Raw genomic sequence first — 22,052 nt, 5'->3', positions numbered from 1 at the left:
GAGCACAAGACCTTCACAGCCATCTACACATCATAGGGGAGATCTCATGACACCTTCTCTCCATCTACCTGATGATCCTGAGGAACATTGGGATCTTCTTATTTACAGTCCTGTGGAAGAAGAGGACGGGGACATCTCTCTGGTGTTGTCCTCTTACTGGATAGATCTGGAGGAAACACATACAGGGACTGAATTCATTCTTTACATACAGATAATTATAGGCCGTGTGTATTTAGTCCTGTCTATTACCTGGTGATGTGAGGGGCTGGGGAACCTCCATCATGACGTCCATGTACAGATCTTTGTGTCCTTCTAAATACTCCCACTCCTCCATGGAGAAATAGACAGCGACATCCTGACACCTTATAGGAACCTGACACATACAATGATACCGTCATCTCCCCGATCCCTTTATAGTGTTACTGTATAATGTCCCAGCATTCCCAGCAGTGTCACCTCTCCAGTCAGCAGCTCAATCATCTTGTAGGTAAGATCTAGGATCTTCTGGTCATTGATGTCCTCATGTATCAGGGGGTGAGGTGGAGGTCCCGTGATTGGGCTCAGGGGTCTTCCCCATCCGTCAGACGCAGGGTCCTGACAGAGCTCACTAGAGGTCTTCTTCACTACTGTGTAATCCTGGTTATGGAGAGACACATTAATAAATCTCACTCCAGACATTTCCAGAGTCCTCACCTCTCCAGTTCTGTCCATCTGTTATTCCCATAGATAAGAATGATGTAATGTGACGTCATCAGAATCTCTCACCTCTCCAGTAAGCCGGAAGAGGATCTCTAGGGTGAGGTGTAATATCTTCTCCACCATCTTGTCTCTGTCCAGATCCATCTTTTATGGATCAATAAGGAAAATTCTCTTATATAGAAGATCTTCACTGAGAGGATCTGATATTGTAGGGATCTGAATGAGAAGATGAGCCGATGTAACATCATATAAATCCTGTGTAATAATACAATTACTGGAGATAATAAGGGAAACATATGAGGAGATTTATTATTTTACAGTCTTGAGTTTTCCTCTTTCTTCCTAGGAGTCAGTAGCTGAATACGTTTCTCATAGACTCATCTTCCATGACGCTAATTCTCATCTCCTTTACCGACACTGGAATCGGCATTAGCAATTCTGCAGGAGATATTCATTACACGTGACATGAGAAATAACTACTTCATGATGAGGACGATATCTTCATCTTCTACTACAGCTCTAGAAACATATTTGGAGACAGTCCGTCACTGACTACATCATCAGCGACCGTCTATATGAATGTTTCCCGTCTTCCCCGGAGTGTAATCTTCTTACACGTTAGATCTCATGTCTGATTCACACACAGAAGTTTGAGGCTTTTATAAAAGCTTTTTTGTTTGCACAAACATCGCAGACAGAAATTATTTGATACCAAGGCCTCTATGTACAATGCTTTATGGAGTTTATTTTTGGCCTTAGGCTGTCCAATATTACAAGGAAAAAAGCAGAAATTAAAATGTTTCAAAAGAAAATTGGCACCAACAATTCTTGTAAAAAGAAAAAAACATGCAAAAAGCAGAAGACACATTTTGTTATTTTTTAACACGTTAATTTGTTTAAAAAAAAAAAAAAAAAAAACTAATTTGGGCACCAGAACATAGATGTACACCGCAGGGATCTCACAGGCTGCAACAAAACCCTGGCGGTTGAACCACTTGCTGCTGTCAAAAGCAAATATGGCATCTAAGAAGGTGTGACAGAGTTCGGCCGTATGTCCCTCCTCCCCCAAGTACTCGATAGTATGGGGCTGCCTAGTTACTTTGATACCTAAATGCCTATTAATGGTGTCTGGGCCTGCAATGTATGAAAGTCTATTAGGCCGGGCCAGAGGCAGCACCCAATAAGTTACATTTTAACGCCCCCATACACATTAGACTAAAGTTGCATGAAAACACTGATTCAGGGAGTTTGATCGACTATATAAAGTATTTGGGGGCCTCCCGACAGATGATGTCATTGCAGAGAAGGATCTGTCATCCTGAATTTCAGAGGCTAATCCATTTGTTTTTCCTGTAGATAATCGTCCACTAGAGGAGTCTGGAGGCGACTCTCTCATACATACCCCAGGAAAGCTGGAATATTTGTGTATGGGGGAGTCTGGAGAGATAGCAGTCTGCCAAATGACCGTTCAGCCAACACTTATCTCATGTGTATGGGGCCGTTAGTATTACACTGACAGGCAGTGATACTACACCGCACTACAGTAGTACAGTGCATCACCTGAGCAATCAGAGGCTTGTATGGTGTATGATCGCACTGAGGAGAGTTGTTTAAAAAAATATTTAACCTGAAAAAAATCTCAGTTTTAGCAACAAGAAATATCTGTCACTAGGGAATCCAGACTCACTGCACAATGTTCGTTAAGTCACGTCCATAATAACCTTCTTATACTCTGTTTTCCTTTACACATCCTCTACACAGTGACGTAGATAGAAATCACAGTGTTACGGATCCGGGTGGTGGAACCTCTGTGCTGCGGTGCAAGGAGGGACCAGAGGGGGGGTAACTAGGTATCAATTCGGACTGAACAAGGTCGTACGGCGGCTCAATCGACTCTGTGACCAGAGAAGGACCGAGCAGAGGGGCCAGGTGCTACTCTGGGCCAGACCTTGTATGAGAGCAGGTGACTCCCATGGGTCAGAAGGCAGGGACTGACCGGTATAGCAGATGGGCACAACAGGCAGGCTGGTGGGTGATCCGGGTAGACGGACTGGCAGACTCGGCAGGTAACAAGCAGGGGCCTCCGGGTAGGCACGGCAGGTAACAAGCAGGAGCCCCCAGGTAGGCACGGCAGGTAACAAGCAGGAGCCTCCAGGTAGGCTGGCTGGTAGGCACGGCAGGTAACAGGCAGGTGCTTCCAGGTAAGCAAGCGGGTTGGCAGGCACGGCAGATAACAAGCAGGAGCCTCTAGGGTAGGCTGGCTGGTAGGCATGGATGGTAACAGGCAGGAGCCTCTAGGTAGGCTGGCTGGTAGGCATGGCAGGTAACAGGCAGGTGCTTCCAGGTAAGCAGGCGGGCAGAGCCCATAGACAGACTGGCGGACTGAACGGAAGACAGACTGCCGGGCTGGAGAGTAGTCAGGCTGGCGAACTGGACTGGTAGTCAGGCTGGCGGGCAGGACTGGTAGTCAGGCTGGCGGGCAGGACTGGTAATCAGGCTGGCGAGCAGGATTGGTAGTCAGGCTGGTGGGCAGGACTTTTAGTCATGCTGGCGAGCAGGACTGGTAGTCAGGCTGCCGGGCAGGACTGGTAGTCAGGCAGGCAGCGGAACCTGAGGGCTGAAGCAGAGGTAAGTACACAGTGCTACAACTTTGCTCGGGCACCTCCATTTTGGAGGAGGTGCCTTATATACGGGAGGTCCTCCGGCCATTAACCGGGGACTCCTTAGGACGGCGTGCGCGGCCTCTTTATGAGGGAGGGAGCATGCGCCCTAAGCACAGTGCCTGGAAAGCTGTGCCTGCAGGCAGCCGCAGCAGTAGGAGCGCCGGAGGATGCCGGGCAGGGAGCGCGGCGGTAAGAGGGACGGCGTCTCTGCCTGTCAGGGAGCAGACACGCCGATACTACACACAGTGACAAAGCAATAGCTGAAATTGAGCCCCACCACCCCGAAGGGAAAAAATAAATAAAAAATATAAAAACCGTGAAGGAAATAATTATTTGATCCCTTGCTGTTTTTGTAAGTTTGCCCACTGACAAAGACATGGACAGTCTATAATTTTAAGGGTAGGTTAAGTGTAACATTGAGAGATAGAATATCCAAAAAAAAAATATCAAGAAAATCACATTGTATAAATTTGATAAATATATTTGCATTTTGCAGAGAGAAATAAGTATTTGATCCCTCTGGCAAACACCACTTAATACTTGGTGGCAAAACCCTTGTTGGCAGCACAGCGGTCAGACGTTTCTTGTACTTGATAATGAGGGTTGCGCACATGTCAGGAGGAGTTTTGGTCCACTCCTCTTTGCAGATCATCTCTAAATCATTCAGATTTTGATTGCTGTCGCTTGGCAACTCAGAGCTTCAACTCCCTCCATAAGTTTTCTAAGGGATTAAGGTCTGGAGACTGGCTAGGCCACTCCATGACCTTACTGTGCTTCTTTTTGAGCAACTCCTTTCTTGCCTTGGCTGTATGTTTTGGGTCACGATCCATTTTTAATGTCTTGGTGGAGGGAAGGAGGTTGTCACTCAGGATTTTACGATACATGGCTCCATCCATTCCCCCATTGATGCGGTGAAGTAGTCCTGTGCCCTTAGCAGAGAAACACTGCCAAAACATAATGTTTCTACCTCTATGTTTGACAGTGGGGATGGTGTTCTTTGGTCATAGGCAGCATTTCTCTTCCTCCAAACACGGCGAGTTGAGTTAATGCCAAAGAGCTCAATTTTTGTCTCATCTGACTACAGCACCTTCTCCCAATATCTCACAGAATCATCCAGGTGTTCATTGGCAAACTTCAGATGGGCCTGCCCATGTGCCTTCTTGAGCAGGGGGACCTTGCGGGCACTGCAGGATTTTAAACCATTAAGGCGCAATGTGTTACCAATGGTTTTCTTGGTGACTGTAGTTCCTACTGCTTTGAGATCATTAACAAGTTCCCCCCATGTAGTTTTAGGCTGATCTCTCACCTTCCTCATGATCAAGGATAACCCACGAGGGGAGATTTTACATGGTGCCCCAGATCGATGTCGATTGACAGTCATTTTGCATTTCTTCCATTTTGTTACTATTGCACCAACAGTTGTCTCCTTCTCACCCAGCATTTTTCTTATGGTTTTGTAGAACATTCCAGCTTTGTGCAGGTCTATGATCTTCTCCCTGACATCCTTAGAAAGCCCTTTAGTCTTGCTCATATTGGAGAGGTTAGTCTGTCTGATTAATTGAGTCTATGGACAGGAGTCTTTTATACAGGTGACTATGTAAGACAGCCAGTGTCGGACTGGGGTATCTAGGGCCCACAGGGGGAATTGATCCTCGGGGCCCACTCTACAGCTATATGCACATACCTGTTAGCCGTTATCCCTGTTATAGTGGAGCGTCGACTGTAAATAGCAGGCGGCTCCTGCATCTACTGTGCACCACTATAACTAAGGTAGTTGTACAAATAAGGTAGTTTGCATTAAAGGGGTTCCTTGGTTACAGCAAGTTATCACCGATCCATGGGCTTCACAAGATAGGTGATAACTTATTGATCATTTGGGTCCGAACATTGGAAAACGCACCTATCGGAAGAATGGGGAAGTTTTATCCCTGTCAGGACACTTATCCCCATTTTAAAATGCAGCAGCAGGTGGGAAGTCTGACCGCAGCCTTATTCATTCATTTTGGGGCTTCCAGATAAAAACAAGAACAGCACCTGAGAGAATGAATGGATCAGTGGTCAAGTCGCACATGAGCTCCAGTCTAATGGGAATAAAAACTCCACATTCTACCAATTGGTGCAGGTCCCAGTATTCAGACCCCCACCAATCAATACTTTATCACTTATCCTGTGGAGAGGTGATTACTTGTTTTCCCCGGAGAACCCCTGTAAGTGCATCTTGCTCCAAGTATTTAATCACTAGTGCAAATAAAGAATCTTCTAATTAATATCAGAAAGAACAAATGACTGCCATACCCAACACAACCCACTATACCAACAGCAATAGTACCACATACAAGGGAGAAATACTGCCACACATTACCAGACCACATATTACCACCACATAGTGACCGAATAATACTACATGCAAGGCAGAAATACAGTGACACCCGTGACCAGACCACATATTACCACCACATAGTGACTGAATAATACCACATACAAGGGAGAAATACCACCACACCGTGACCAGACCAGATATTAACAGCATATAGCATCCAAATAATTCCCCATCATTGCTCTCCCCCCACCTCCTCCATCATTACTCTCTCCCATCTCCATCATTTCTCTCCCCCACCTCCTTCATCATTGCTCTCTCCCACCTTCTCCATCATTTTCATATTGCCATCTTCATTGACATATCTCCCCCCACCTCCTTCATCATTGCCATATCTCCCCGGCACTCCTCCATCATTGCCATATCTCCCCCACCTCCTATTTTATTAAATTTTATATTTAATCCAAAATGGAGGCAGTGTTTAGGAAAAATGTACAAAGATTTTACACAAGGGGCAATACAATACATATAAAGTTACACAAAATAATAAGGATTAAAGAAAAAACTTACTATACGATCGCAGAGATGATTCAATATAGCTGGAGGGGAGACCACACACGGTATAGCTGCAGTCCATTTTTCTCCCCGGAAGGGCTCACAGCTCTGGAAAAATAAGCATATTGTTGCTTGGCTGACCCTGTCACTAATAATATGGGCCCCATTATCATCGGAATAAATGGAACTTTAGTTATTCCATATTTTATTTTGGCTCCGAAAATCCTGCAGTTTGCAGGTGGGGAATTGTCTTAGTTAACGAGCTGTGTCCTCCTCAGCTAGATGTAAATTGTCGGAGGTCTGTGTCAGAGGAAAACACACTCACATGCTAATTGGGGTTGTAGCACCTTTCTTTGTGCCAGCATCTGTCCAAGCCACTTCTGCTGTGGTGATAATTTGCATACAGACAGATGGTAGATTATCAGCTCTTATCTCCTGACATATAGTATAGGGGAGGGGGAGAAGAAGAGGGGACTGGGGGGGAGGGAATTCTTAATATTTTTCTGAAAGGACTAAATACTTATTTCTCACTGCAAAATGCAAATAAATTTATCTAATTTATACTATGTGATTTTCTTTATTTTTTGGGATATTCGATCTCTCAATGTTAAAACTAATCTGCACTTAAAATTATAGATTGTTCATGTCTTTGTCAATGAGAAAACTCAAAAACAGCAAGGGATCAAATACTTATTTCCTTCAATGTATATTTCATATATATATATATATATATATATATATAAAATACAGATCAAAAGTTTGGACACACCTTCTCATTTATAGATTTTTCTGTATTTTCATGACCATGAAAACTGTACATTCACACTGAAGGCATCAAAACTATGAATTAACACATGTGGTATTATATACTTAACAAAAAAGTGTGAAACAACTGAAAATATGTCTTATATTCTAGGTTCTTCAAAGTAGACACCTTTTGCTTTGATGACTGCTTTGCACACTCTTGGCATTCTCTTGATGAGGTTCAAGAGGTAGTCACCGGAAATGGTTTTCACTTCACAGGTGTGCCCTGTCAGGTTTAATAAGTGGGATTTCTTGCCTTATAAATGGGGTTGGGACCATCAGTTGTGTTGTGCAGAAGTCTGGTGGATACACAGCTGATAGTCCTACTGAATAGACTGTTAGAATTTGTATTATGGCAAGAAAAAAGCAGCTAAGTAAAGAAAAACGAGAGGCCATCATTACTTTAAGAAATGAAGGTCATTCAGTCCGAAAAATTGGGAAAACTTTGAAAGTGTCCCCAAGTGCAGTTGCAAAAACCATCAAGCGCTACAAAGAAACTGGCTCACATGAGGACCGCCCCAGGAAAGGAAGACCAAGAGTCACCTCTGCTTCTGAGGATAAGTTTATCCGAGTCACCAGCCTCATAAATCGCAGGTTAACAGCAGCTCAGATTAGAGACCAGGTCAATGCCACACAGTTCTAGCAGCAGACTCATCTCTTCAACAACTGTTAAGAGGAGACTTTGTGCAGTAGGCCTTCATGGTAAAATAGCTGCTAGGAAACCTCTGCTAAGGACAGGCAACAAGCAGAAGAGACTTGTTTGGGCTAAAAAACACAAGGAATGGACATTAGACCAGTGGAAATCTGTGCTTTGGTCTGATGAGTCCAAATTTGAGATCTTTGGTTCCAACCACCGTGTCTTTGTGCGACGCAGAAAAGGTGAACGGATGGACTCTACATGCCTGGTTCCCACCGTGAAGCATGGAGGAGGAGGTGTGTGTAGCATCGGCGTCTCTGCCCCTTGCTAGGCAGAGACGCTGTCCCTCTCACCTCCCCGCTTCGGGCACGGCGTCCTCCAGCGCTTCTCTCCCCGCTGCTTCCTGCACGCGCTCCTTCCCCGGCAGTGTGCTTAGGGCGCGCACGCTCTCCCCCTCTCTTAAAGGGACCGCGCGCGCCATCCTTAGTAGTCCCCGGCCAATTGCCGTTGGACCTCCCATATATTAGGCACCTCCTCCAAAATGGAGGTGCCTGAGCAATGTTGTTTGCACTGTGTCTCACCTGTGCTTCAGCCCTCAGGTTCCGCTGCTAGCCTGACTTCTCGTCCTGCCTGCCAGCCTGTTACTTGCCTTGTCCGCCAGACCGCTCACCTGGGAGCGTCTACTAGTTACCTGCCTTGTCTGCCAGTCCGCTCACCTGGGAGCGTCCTTCAGTTACCTGCCTGTTACCTGCCTCGTCAGTCAGACTGCTCACCTGGGAGCGTCCACCAGTTACTTGCCTGTTACCTGCCTTGTCTGCCAGACTGCTCACCTGGGAGCGTCCACCAGTTACCTGCCTGTCTCCTGCCTCGTCTGTCAGCCCGCTCACCTGGAGCGGCCACCAGTTACCTGCCTGTTACCTGCTGTCTCCGTCAGCCCGCTCACCTGGGAGCGCCAGCCAGTTACCTGTCAGGTATCCGCCTCACCTGTCTACCCAGAGACTGTCCCGGTCACTTGCCGTGACCACCTGTCTGTCTACCCAGAGACTGTCCCCGTCACTTGCCGTAACCACCTGCCTGTCTACCCAGAGACTGTCCCTGTCACTTGCTGTGACTACCTGCCTGCCTTCCCTGGGAGTCACCCGCTTCCTTAAAAGGACTCCCCCCTTGTATTGCAGCTCAGAGGTTCCACCTCCCGGACCCGTAACAGTTTGCTCGGGCCATGGAACCCGGTGGCACCCAAGCTCCCTCGCTCTCTGACCTATACCATGAAGTCTCCCGTCAGAGGTCCCAGCAGGAGTCCATCCTGAACCACCTGCGGAATGTCAACTCCCGTTTGGACACTCTGACTGCTCCACCAGCAACCACCACTAGTGTCACGACTCGCACCCCGGCAGCGCCACTGCCCACCAATACCATGGCATCCTGCCCCGGACCCCGGCTTTTTGCACCTCCTCGCTTCGGAGGCGACCCCGCTCAAGCTCGGGGCTTCATAAACCAGTGCACCCTGCACTTTGAACTCTTGGCTCACCAGTTTATCTCCGACTGGTCCAAAGTGGCATTCATCATGTCCCATCTCACTGGGGAGGCTGTGGCATGGCTTAACCCCCATGTGGGAGAGAGGGGATCCCCTGGTGTCCGACCTGTCGTCTTTCCTCACTGCTTTTCGGAGAATCTTCGATGAACCGGGACGAAAGACCTCATCTGCCTCCTCGTTGCTACGTCTCCGTCAAGGGAGTCTCACCGTGGGCCAATATGCCATACGGTTCCGCACCCTCGCTTCTGAGCTTGCCTGGGATAATGAGGCCCTGGTGTCCATCTTCTGGGAGGGTCTTTCCGGTCGGATTAAAGATGAGCTCGCCGGTCGGGATATTCCTACCACCCTGGATGACCTGGTGTCGCTGGCTACCCGGATTGACATCCGGTTTCAAGAACGCACCAAAGAGACCACCCGTGAGAGAAGGTTTCCCCGCCTAGCTCCTACTTTCCAGAAACCTGTCTCCTCTTCTGTCACTCCCCGGGCGCACTCACCCGAGCCCATGCAGATCGACCAGACCAAGATGGTCAAATCTCGCCAAGAGTCACGCCGAGCCGAGGGGAGCTGCTTCTATTGTGGCAGTAAGGAGCACCTGATTCGTTCCTGCCCGGAGAGGCCGGGAAACTCCAGTGTCTAGGACCGCTCGGAGAGGTCGCCCTAGACAAAAATAAATCCTCTCCAACCCTGACTTTGTCTGTATCTATCTCCTGGGGAGAGAACCGTCACTTTGAACTCGCCCATCTGGATTCTGGATCCGCTGGAAACCTCATCTCCCAGTCCCTGGTTGAGAAATACCGTATTCCCACCAAGTCTCTGGCTGAACCTTTGTCAGTCGCCTCCGTGGATGGAAGACTCCTTCCGGTGACCATCCTGCTCGCCACGGAACCCATAACCCTGCAGGTGGGAATGCTGCACTCTGAGGTAATCTCCTTCCATGTGTTGCCCGGACTCTCCCACTCCCTATTGCTAGGTCTACCTTGGCTCCAGACACATGAACCCGTGTTGAACTGGCATTCTGGTGAAGTACTCCGGTGGGGGCTGGTCTGCCATAAGACCTGCCTGGTTCCAGTTCGTCCGGTTCGTCCTCCACCTACCCCAGCTAATTTACCCGGTCTTCCGGCTCCTTACTGGCCCTATGCTGACGTCTTTGGTAAAAAGGAAGCAGAGACATTGCCACCTCATAGGCCATATGATTGCCCGATCGACCTGGTACCTGGCGCCACTCCACCCCGTGGGCGTATTTATCCGTTGTCTGCGGCCGAAACCCGGGCCATGTCTGAGTACATAGAGGAGAATCTGGCCAGGAGATTCAACCGGAAGTCTACTTCCCCGGCTGGAGCCGGATTCTTCTTTGTCAAAAAAAAGGATGGCTCGCTACGCCCCTGTATTGACTATAGAGGACTCAATCAGATCACAATTAAAAATAAATACCCCCTTCCGCTCATCTCTGAGTTATTTGATCGCCTTAAAGGCGCCAGGATCTTTTCCAAGCTGGATCTACGTGGAGCGTATAACCTGGTCCGTATCCGTCAGGGAGACAAGTGGAAAACGGTATTTAATACCCGGGACGGACACTATGAGTACCGTGTGATGCCCTTCGGTCTCTGCAATGCTCCCGCCGTTTTCCAAGAACTGGTCAACGACATCTTCCGTGACCTTCTTTACTCCTGCGTGGTGGTATACCTGGACGACATCTTGGTCTTCTCTCCGCATCTTCCCACACACCGGAGGGATGTTCGTCAGGTCCTGCTGAGGCTCAGGCAGAACCACCTCTATGCTAAATACGAGAAGTGCCTTTTTGAGCAGACCTCTCTTCCATTCCTGGGCTATGTTATCTCCCAGACAGGCTTGCGAATGGATCCTGAGAAGCTCTCTGCTGTCTTAAAGTGGCCCCATTCGGAGGGCTTGAAGGCGATACAGAAATTCCTGGGCTTCGCTAATTACTATCGTCTCTTCATTCCTCACTTCTCGTCTCGGACTGCGCCCATATCTGCGCTCACCCGTAAGGGAGCAAATCCCAAGGTATGGCCACCCGAAGCTAAAGGGGGCCTTCCTTTCCCTGAAGCAAGCCTTCTCCTATGCCCCTGTGCTGCACCGTCCGGACTGCAGCAAACAGTTCTACCTGGAGGTTGATGCTTCCTCCTCTGGAGCCGGAGCGGTGCTCACCCAAAAGTCTTCATCCGGGAGAATGGTAACCTGCGGCTTTTTCTCCAAAATCTTCTCCTCCTCTGAGCGCAATTACTCCATAGGAGACCGAGAACTGTTAGCCGTTAAATTGGCGCTGGAGGAGTGGCGTTACCTGCTTGAACGGGCTCTATACCCGGTGATCATCTACACGGATCACAAAAACCTGGCATATCTCCAAAATGCCCAGAGACTTAATCCACGGCAGGCCCGGTGGTCTTTGTTTTTTGCCCGCTTCGATTTCATCCTTCATTTCCGCCCGGCGGACAAGAATGTCAAAGTTGATGCCTTGTCCCGATCCTTCCTGTCCTCCGACCAAGAGGAGGAGCCTATGCACATTATCGAACCCTCCAAGGTGATGAATGTGGCCCCCTTGGATTTGACTCGTCTTCCACCTGGCAAGACGTTCGTGGCGCCTCCTGACCGTGAGAAGATTCTTCGCTGGGGTCATTCTTCTAAACTAGCTGGCCATGCCGGCCAAAAAAAGACCTTCCTACTCATTTCCCGGCATTACTGGTGGTCTACCCTGCGTAAGGATGTGGTAGACTTCGTCTCTGCCTGTTCATCTTGTGGCCGCAACAAAGTTCCCAGACACTTACCAGCTGGTCATCTCCTGCCGCTTCCCATACCTGTTGCCCCATGGCAACACATCGCTATGGACTTCATTACCGACCTTCCTGTCTCTGCCGGGTGTACTGTCATTTGGGTGGTCGCGGACCGCTTTTCTAAAATGGCCCACTTCATTCCCCTGCCTGGTCTTCCGTCTGCACATGAGCTGGCTAAGGACTTTATCCGCCATATCTTCCGTCTCCATGGCCTACCCCTCCACATCGTGTCGGATCGAGGGGTTCAGTTCACCTCACGCTTCTGGAGAGCCACATGTAAACTGCTGGACGTCACCCTGGACTTCTCCTCCGCTTACCACCCTCAGTCCAATGGTCAAGTGGAGCGGATCAATCAGATCCTTACCAGCTATCTCCGGCACTTTGTTAATGCCCACCATTCTGATTGGGTGGACCTCCTCCCTTGGGCCGAATTCTCTTACAATAACCACGAGAGCGAATCCTCTTCCAAATCCCCGTTCTTTATTGTCTATGGCCAGCACCCCCGGATTCCGTTTCCCGTCTCCGCCTCTGTGGACAACCCTGCCGCGCAGTCTCTGGTCAGCGAGTTTTCCACCATTTGGGAGAGTACTACTTCCGCACTTCTTCTGTCCTCCGAGCGGATGAAGAGATATGCTGATAAGAGACGTCTGGATCTGCCTCAATTCCATCCGGGAGACAAGGTTTGGCTCTCCTCCAAATATGTACGGCTCAAGATACCCTCCTACAAGTTAGGTCCTCGCTTCATCGGCCCATTTGAAATCCTTAGGCAAATTAATCCAGTAGCCTACAAATTAAAACTCCCAGCCACCTTAAGGATTCCCAACTCCTTCCACGTATCTCTCCTCAAACCCGTTGTCTTTAACTCTTTTTCCAACAATCCAGGTACTCCCCCTGCTCCGGTTTCCGAAGACGTTTTTGAGGTAGAGAGCATTCTGGCTACCAAGAGGGTAAGAGGAAAGACCTTTTTTCTGGTAGATTGGAAGGGGTTTGGTCCTGAGGAGAGAACTTGGGAACCCAGGGAGAACATCAACGCCCCGCTTCTCCTTGAAAAATTTCTTTCTGTCCCCGTCACTTGCCGTAACCACCTGCCTGTCTACCCAGAGACTGTCCCCATCACCTGCCGTGACCACCTGCCCGTTTACCCAGAGACTGTCCCTGTCACTTGCTGTGGCTACCTGCCTGCCTTCCCTGGGAGTCACCCGCTTCCTTACAAGGACTTCCCCCTTGTATTGCAGCTCAGAGGTTCCACCTCCCGGACCCGTAACAGTGTGATGGTGTGGGGGTGCTTTTCTGGTGACACTGTTGGGGATTTATTCAAAATTGAAGGCATACTGAACCAGCATGGCTACCACAGCATCTTGCAGCGGCGTGCTATTCCATCCGGTTTGCGTTTAGTTGGACCATCATTTATTTTTCAACAGGACAATGACCCCAAACACCTCCAGGCTGTGTAAGGGCTATTTTACCAAGAAGAAGCATATGGCGAAACGGCGTCGTCGGGGCAGATTTCTCTAAACCTCCATCGGCTGTACACTGCCACTAACACTCTATATGTAAGTACTGCACTTGGATTTCATGCCTATGAATAATACAACTCTGTGCACATAGCTTTCCACTAATAGTTTCAGTGAATGCTGATTCTTGTTGCTGCTTTTCATATACTTATATGAGAATTGCACTTGCATCTATATCTACCAATATAGTCAATCTTCTCAAATATGAATAATATAATCCTATACACATAGTTCTCCATTATAACTTTATTTAGTGCTGATTTTTGTTGCTGTTTTTCATATCCTTGATAATTGCACATTGCAATCTTCTCCATATATAGGGAGAGGAATCTCTCTTTCATGCACTTGCACTTTAAGTTTTGATTTGGGGGGATTGGTACTAAATTATTTACAGCACGTTATATCTAGGGAAGAAGTGCAATATTGATATTTTAGATCTTATAGGCATGTGTTGCTAAATAACTACTGTTGCATGTCATTTGAGCCAGTGTGGAGTGTTTTATTGATGACATTTGAAGGCATCTGTTTTTTACTAAGTTTTTAAATTATTGAAATAAAAATTAATTTATTTTAGTGGATTTGCATCTTATCTTGCTTTAAACCGAGATCATATAGCCTGTGTTTGTGTGCCAAATATATTTATTCGGGAGGTATAATTGTTGACCTTATTGATATATACCATATCAATTCAAGTCTGCAACCACATAGACCAAAGGTCTGTATTTCTCACTTACTTATTCCTATCTCACTCATCACTAGGAAATTGTTCTCCTGTGCGCCCATGTAGCTCAGTATGAGGGCTCCCACACAGTATGATGGCCCCCACAGACCCACACTGTATGATGTCCCCCACAGCCCTTCACTTAATATGATGCCCCCACAATTCCTGACATTTAAAAAAAAAAACACAAACTACTCAACCAACTGTAATATGAAGCCTATAGTACTGAGACTCCATACTACAGGTGGGATGTAGTGACGCCATTGTGCCTGCAGTGCACGGAGTCTCAGACTCATAGGTAAAGGCTGAATGGTGGATCGGGGAGCTTTCGACTCCCTGATTCACTATTCTATTCAATGCCATCACCATCAATTCAAGGGCACCATAGCGGTCACGTGGGCTGCCACTATGGATGATTCGCCCCTGCCTATCCAACTATTGAGAGGTAAATATCTCATTGGTCCCGGGTTCATTAGAATCGGCCCCAAGAATGGGGCTAAGTGAGTGTCTCTTAGAAGCCCTAGTTTGCCCTTATATAGATATAGAAATATATATAAAAATACACTGATACATTAAATAGGACCAGATATGTATCAAGGTATAAAGGAAAGGGTATGGTGCTCATATATGTATATACACACAGACACACACATACAGTAGGGAAAATAAGTATTTGATACACTGCCGATTTTGAAAATTTTCCCACTTACAAAGAATGGAGAGGTCTGTAATTTTTACCGCATGTTCAGTTCAACTGTGAGAGGCAGTATCTTGGAAAAAAAACAGAAAATCACATTGTATGATTTGTACATAATTGATTTGCATTTTATTGCATGAAATAAGTATTTGATACAATAGAAAAACAGAACTTAATATTTGGTCCAGAAACCTTTGTTACAGTTACAGAGGTCAGACGTTTCCTGTAGTTCTTGACCAGGTTTGCATACACTGCGCAGGGATTTTGGCCCTCTCCTCCATACAGATCTTCTCCAGATCATTCAGGTTTCGGGGCTGTTGTTGGGCAACATTGAATTTCAGCTCCCTCCAAAGATTTTCTCTTGGGTTCAGGTCTGGAGACTGGCTAGGCCACACCAGGACCTTGAAATGCTTCTTACAGAGTCACTCCTTAGTTGTCCTGGCTGTGTGTTTAGGATCATTGTCATGCTGGAAGACCCAGCCACGAACAATCTTCAATATTCTTACTGAGGAAGCTCAAGACTGGGTTAATGACGGCAGTTAATTTATAGGGACCAATGAACCTAGGTCCCAGCTTCCAGGAAGGGACTTTCAACTTAATATTCCTGGTAGACAAGCACACAAAGTTAATCACATTCAGGTTCAGACCTGGCAAGTGTTTTTTGTCAGCCATGAGTTTATACCTGTCTCCCATGATCTTTAAACTACTCAGCACCCCCCGCCACATAAGAGCTACGAAGAAAACCGTTCCTCCTCAGGAACTCCCGAAGTTCCTCCCCCACTAAAGGTGCCAAACTGTGGATGGTAACCGTATGCACCAAAGAACAGTGACCTGCCAGTGGATACTTGGAAGATGATTATTAATTGCAAATTCTAACATCAGTAAGTAGGATGCCCAATCCTCCTGATTTTTGGCGACAAAACACCTGAGGTAGGTCTACAAACTCTGATTGACGCGCTCGGTCATGGGGTGGAAGGCAGAGGAAAAAAACAGCTGCACCCCCCAGTCGAGAACAGAATGCTTTCCAGAACTTGGAAACAAACTGGGTCCCCCTATCTGATACCACATCGGAGAGAACCCCATGAAGCTTCACAATCTCATTTATAAACACCCGAGCAAGTGTCTTAGCATTTGGAAGTGCAGGTAATGCGACAAAGTGAACTATTTTACTGAACCTATCTACAACCACAAAGACCACTGTTTTACCTGCAGAAACCGGGAGGTCAGTAATAAAATCCATGGACAAGTGTGTCCATGACCTGGTAGGGATAGGTAGTTGAAGAAAAGTACCAGATTGCAAAATAAGAGGAGGGGGGTATACATACCAAAATTTTTTGGAAACCAACAGCTACAAATTCCCTTCTTCGGTGGGAGAGCCACTATCCTCTCCCTCTGACGAAGGGAATACCAAAAGGCCAATACATCAGGCTGAGAAGGAATTGTTCGACTGATGGTGAATTTATACAGCAGGCTAAGGAAATGAGAGAGAGGTCTAAACGAAGGGGATACCCTGATTGGGTTTTGAGAAGGGCGCACCAGTTTGCTTTAAAACAAAATAGAGAAAATCTGCTCTCTCCAAGAACAAAAGACGATAATGAAAAAGAAAAAGAACTTATTAGGTTGATTGCGACATACGATAATGGTGCCCCACAAGCAAGGGTCATTATAGAAAAATATTCGGGAATTCTACCATAGACGAGGATTTGAAAAAAGTTGTTGGTACAAAACCACAAATCACGTTTCATAGAAACAAAACGATTGGAGACAGGGTTGTCAAAAGTCATTTTGTGCAATCTAAAAAGGACAAGTCTTGGTTATCAGGGAGACCGAATGGCTGCTACAATTGCAACGGATGTGTGGCCTGTCCGAATGTTAAGACTACAAAAACCTTTATGAGTAACGTTACTGGATTGTCCTTTGATATTAGAAGTTTTATTAATTGCAGAACAAAATTTTTGATATATAAAGCAACATGTATTTGCAAAAAGGAGTAAATGTGGCGCCCCTGCTGCGCATTGGAGCCACAGATCCCAGTGGGGTGCATGGACGGATTTCTCCACAAGAGGCCCTCACAGCATGCACACACCTCCACCCTACCACCTCAGACCACCAGAGGGAGCCCAGATAGGGACGGATATATATGGAGGGTGGAGTTAGGCAGGGAGAACAAGGTCTATCAGGGAACAGATCACAGCACAGTCTGCTCAGAGAACAGAGTTCCTGCTCACAGGCAGAGAGGGACAGAGTTCTCAGTTCAGTTCCTGCAGGAGTCAGCTCAGTTAAGAGTGATTAGACTGCAGTGGAGCTCAGGTTAGTGAGCTTAAGGTGTGCCGACACCATAAGAGCGGTGAAGAAGCAGTGAGCTTCCTGCTAGTGTGTAGCGTAGTGAGGGCCCCAAGTAGGCCGAAGGCAAGTGGAAGGAGAGTAACATAGGGGGCAGAGGAGCTTTACCTGCTCACCCCAAGCACATATACCGGACACCGGGTCCACGTCTGCAGGGATTCCTTACACCCAGCAGAGACAACCGGAACCCCTGGAAGACTTCAGATCCCAGGATCACCCAAGAGCTGATACGTACCAGAGCCAGGAGTCACGGAGGCCCTGCAAGCAGGGAGAGTGATCTCCAACCAAAAGCCCTACCACAAGGTCAGCCGGTGCAGGACAGAAACCAAGTTAGGCCTAGCTCCAAGCAGGTCAGAGACTTACTAAACAAAGGCAAGAAACAGGAGGCCCTACACCCGCTCACTGGGTAGAGTCCTGATATGCACCCTTCACCCTACAGCGCCCCGGATCGTGCCTGAAACACCACCAGTAAAGGTACTGAAGTGAACTGCGTGCCTATTCTTGCTCTGAACCTGCTGGGTCCCCTCTGTCCTGCATCCCTACCTCTACGCTGCCCTGAGGCCCTGCTCCACCTGTGGGGAGCTATACCATCTAAGCTGCCTGAACACCGGACTCAGAGGACTGCCGCAGCGCTGGTGATCCTCACCAGACACCACTGGTGGCGTCATGAACATTTATAACCCCAACTTAAATTACCCTTTTTAAGAGATATCCCAGGGTACGGGCCCAGGAGCCGAGTACCGCAACATCCCCAAGACCAGGCAACAAGGCCCGGGAGCCGAGTACGTCCCCATCCCATGGGCGCGTCTGTAAACAGGGAAGACCATATGAGAAATGAGGAGAAGAATAGGAGAGCATCTAAATGATATTGCAAACAATAAAGACACCCATTGCTAAACATGTAAATTTCGTGCACGGGGGAGATCCGAAAGTTACATCATTTACGGGAATTGATTGCATGAAAGTGAATAGTAGGGGAGGGGACATGGACAGAATCCTACAGCAAAAAGAAGCAAGATGGATTTTCCGGTTGAACACCATGGCCCCTAAGGGGCTCAATGACCAACTTGGCTATAGCTGTTTTATCTGAAAGGAGTATCTCCTGATCCCCACCTCCACCAAACAAAATCCTCCCCTTCCTTTCACCCCGTTTGATCATGGAGGGTCCCATTACATGAGCCTGTCAAAATCAGATTTTTGAGCCTTTAAAATCTTGAGTGCCTTCAAAAGAAGGTGATGTTTATATCCTTAAGGATTATATACCCTTAGGAAGAAGGGAAATTTATGGATAGATAAATAATATATGACATTGTGGGCAACAGGTTGCTTAAAGAGTGCCTTCAGAATGAAATATGTATATTCAAATTATGTCTGATGAAGTTTGTATTTAAAGCTGCCATCCTACCCCAAGTAGGAAGGAGCATCATGTGCGATTTGGATTGATGGTCACTATGGCAGTGGTAATCATTCAGAAATAATACGGTATATATGGGGACATGTGACCATATGTGGTCGGCCATGTGACTGAGGCGTTTAGGGTGCCACGTGACCGAAGCGTTGTGGAGTCCACGGCCACATGTTGTAACATATGGCTGAGTGTAGATGGCTGTAAAAATGGGGCTGTATTGCGTGATCGTGGCATGCCGGGCGGCCAGAAATTATGTGATCGGTTATGTCACGTGGTCACGGTGCAATCGGGTGAGACCCAGCCGTGTCATGTGATTGTGAGACTCTGCGCTGCAGGAAATGACATGTTTTGAAAGAGTGGGAATACATATAAGGTGGTCAAAATGGAATGAATCTGATGAGAGCACTATTATGGGATAATGTATTTGAAAAAGCAATGGGTTTGATAGAGATAAACCCGGGAATCATAGCAACCAAAGTATAACAGAGATATAAGCCCCGCCCAGGAAGTGACATAGGACTCCCTGGAAAGGAGGGAGAGTAAACCTATTTACATACAGGAAGTGAGTGTGTGGGATTAGATTATCTCCTCATACATTTTTTGGAAAAATAGTGGAGGCAGCACTCTGCACCATTGTAATCAACACTCGCCATTGTGAGCCTCATTGAATTTTTTGTTTTACTCACTTTGACACTATATTGGCACAGAGTCACCTTCTCTCTTTGCATGAATTGTGTTGTGCCTTCCCCAAAATGCTAAACATACTCCCCTGATGAATTCTCCGTAAGGAGAAAGAAACGCGTCGGAAGGGTTTTTGTGGGATATGTTAGAAGGTACACAAGGGTACTGCCCGTGTCGGGGTGGGAACTAAACCCAGGTTCATGACAGGGGGGGGCATCAGTCCTCATAAAAAGATCGACAGACAGAAAATCCTGGATGGTGTCTACATGCAAAATAGGTGAGAACCACATATTTTCTTTCTATATTGCACAATAGCACTTTAGATTATGATTAATGTTAACAGTCAGGACTGGATATATTAATTCGGAGACAGTATCCTGTAAATATCTGTAATGAGTCTTTTTGAGTCCTGAGGTTAATAGGGGTTATGTTGATTCAGTAATGGATATATAGGATATAAAGTTTTATAGGTATAAGTGAAGGTTATGTTATAAGAGAATCCTCTCTGATGTGAGTTCTCCTTTCGTTTAGGAATTGAAGAACAGGTCCTAATAAAATGTCCCTTTTTCCCAGAAAAAAAAAATACGCCTTTATTCTTGCAAATCTCCGGGGAAATGATGATGTAAAGGCACCCCCTAACTGCATGGGTTCTGCTACCTCCCCCAGTACTGGTTCACCTCCAGACCGCTCCCCCGGCAGAGGCACATAAACCCGACAAGAAGGTCCCGTAGCAGGTGGTCTCACCCGTCTATACCGACACCTCCCTATTACAGACTGAAGTGCATGTGTCTAACAACCATGACACATGCAGCCGCGGCGGCACTAACATAGATGCCGAGCACGCCGCAAATACTGGGCGAGCACCCGAGCGTGCTCACCGAAAGGGTTAACAATACATGCTGGCTCATCACTAATGAGAACAATACGTTTCCTCCCTTCCTGTCTCCATAGTTGGGTCGTATGTATCTATTACAGGAAACAGAACAAAACCTTATGATTCTTATAAAGGGGCAACAGAAGACCCCAAAAGAGCCTCCGTGCTGAAGGGGTTAATGCCCCCTGCACCCAGTAATGGGGGTCTCCACATACCTCCACCTGCAGAGCCGCCACCACATATATGGCTGTTGTGTGCGCACAGGACCTGTGATGAGGTCACAGGAGGGGAGGAGTCAGGGGTCACATGATCAGGGGCCTCAGTGGATGAGGACTCTGCTGTGCTGGTTGTCATGGTGCTGGATGAGCTGAAGTTTGTGTGGGGTCAGGAGGGGTTTACAGTGTGGATGTAGCAGAGCCGCGCGTGTACGAGGTGTACGGAGCAGAGCTGTGTGTGTACGAGGTGTACGGAGCAGAGCCGCGTGTGTACGAGGTGTACGAGGCGTACGGAGCGGAGCCGCACGTGTACGAGGTGTACGGAGCAGAGCCGCGTGTGTACGAGGTGTACGGAGCAGAGCCGTGGGTGTACGAGGTGTACGAGGCGTACGGAGCGGAGCCGCACGTGTACGAGGCGTACGGAGCGGAGCCGCGCGTGTACGAGGCGTACGGAGCGGAGCCGCGTGTGTACGAGGCGTACGGAGCGGAGCCGCGCGCGTACGAGGCGCACGGAGCCGAGCCGCGCGCGCACGAGGCGTACGGTGCGGAGCAGGAAATGTTTGGACTACTGCTTTGTGCAGGGCAAGCAAAGATTTTTTACGTACACTAATATGGACAGAAGGCAGGCTCTGACCCCTGAAACAGCGGGGAAAATAGACCAGTGCTAAAAAAAAAGAAGAAAATCTGCACACAATGCTACTTCTTTGTGTGCAGGAAAAATATTGCTTTGCCTCTGACTAGAGCTGTTTTAAGATGGACACTGGAAGAACACTTTATCCTCTCCCTAGCTAATACACAAGCTCTTCCCTGTACTCTGTCTTAAGGCCCCGTCACACTTAGCGACGCTACAGCGATCCTGACAATGATATGACCTGTCAGGGATCGTTGCTGCGTTGCTATGTGGTCGCTGGTGAGCTGTCAAATAGGAAGGCTCACCAGCGATCAGGGGAGCAGCGACATCGTAGAAAGAATCTTTCCATGATGTCCTGCTCCTTGTTACCAGCCTGCTGAAGCAGGAGTAGGCTGGTAACCATGATAAACAGCGGGTTACTAAGTGCGCGTGTGCCCCTAATAACCCGCTGTTTATCATGGTTACCAGCCTGATCGCTGCTCCCGCTGGTCACACACAGCGATGTGTGCTGACCAGCGGGAGGGCAACGACCAAAAAAAGGTCCAGGACATTCTGCAGCGATCAGCGACCTCATAGCAGGGGCCTGATCGCTGCAAAGTGTCACACATAGCGACATCGTTGGTGAGGTCACTGTTGCGTCACCAGAACCGTGACTCAGCAGCGATCTCGCTAGCGATCTCGCTATGTGAGATGGGGGCTTTAGTTCTGAGTCTTTAGCTCTGAAAAGAGCTATTTTTGGTGATATGGAGCAATTGAGCGGCTCCTTTAAAGACAGAACTAGGGGGGAAAATGTGCACAAATTGGGCAATTTTCAATAAACCAGCACAGCAGCGAGGGCTATCTGTGCCTGTAACAGTGCCAAGGAGGGATAAGTTGCAGAACATGGTCAAGGGTTAATTAACCCCTTTACGACCCATGGTGTACTAGTACGCCATGGGCCATCACCCCGGTTCAGTGAGGGCTCAGGCGC

The 22,052-nt window shown here is 47.7% G+C and overlaps 1 long non-coding RNA gene across 1 annotated transcript; it reads right to left on the bottom strand.

Annotated features, from left to right (window-relative positions):
* Positions 1 to 83: 83 nt before the first annotated feature.
* LOC141229240 (uncharacterized) lies at positions 84 to 20,480 on the bottom strand. Its single transcript, XR_012295966.1, has 3 exons — positions 20,452 to 20,480; positions 6,250 to 6,342; positions 84 to 166 (listed from the first exon to the last, which is right to left on the bottom strand). It is a non-coding gene; the product is annotated as an uncharacterized lncRNA (long non-coding RNA).
* Between the last annotated feature and the right edge of the window lie 1,572 nt (positions 20,481 to 22,052).

The sequence above is a fragment of the Phyllobates terribilis genome, unplaced genomic scaffold (genome assembly GCF_046119375.1).
Source record: "Phyllobates terribilis strain yellow unplaced genomic scaffold, ASM4611937v1 Scaffold_468__1_contigs__length_1428546, whole genome shotgun sequence".
NCBI lineage: Eukaryota > Metazoa > Chordata > Amphibia > Anura > Dendrobatidae > Phyllobates > Phyllobates terribilis.
Note: the sequence above shows the minus strand (reverse complement) of the source record. Positions and strands in the feature narration are given on the sequence as shown.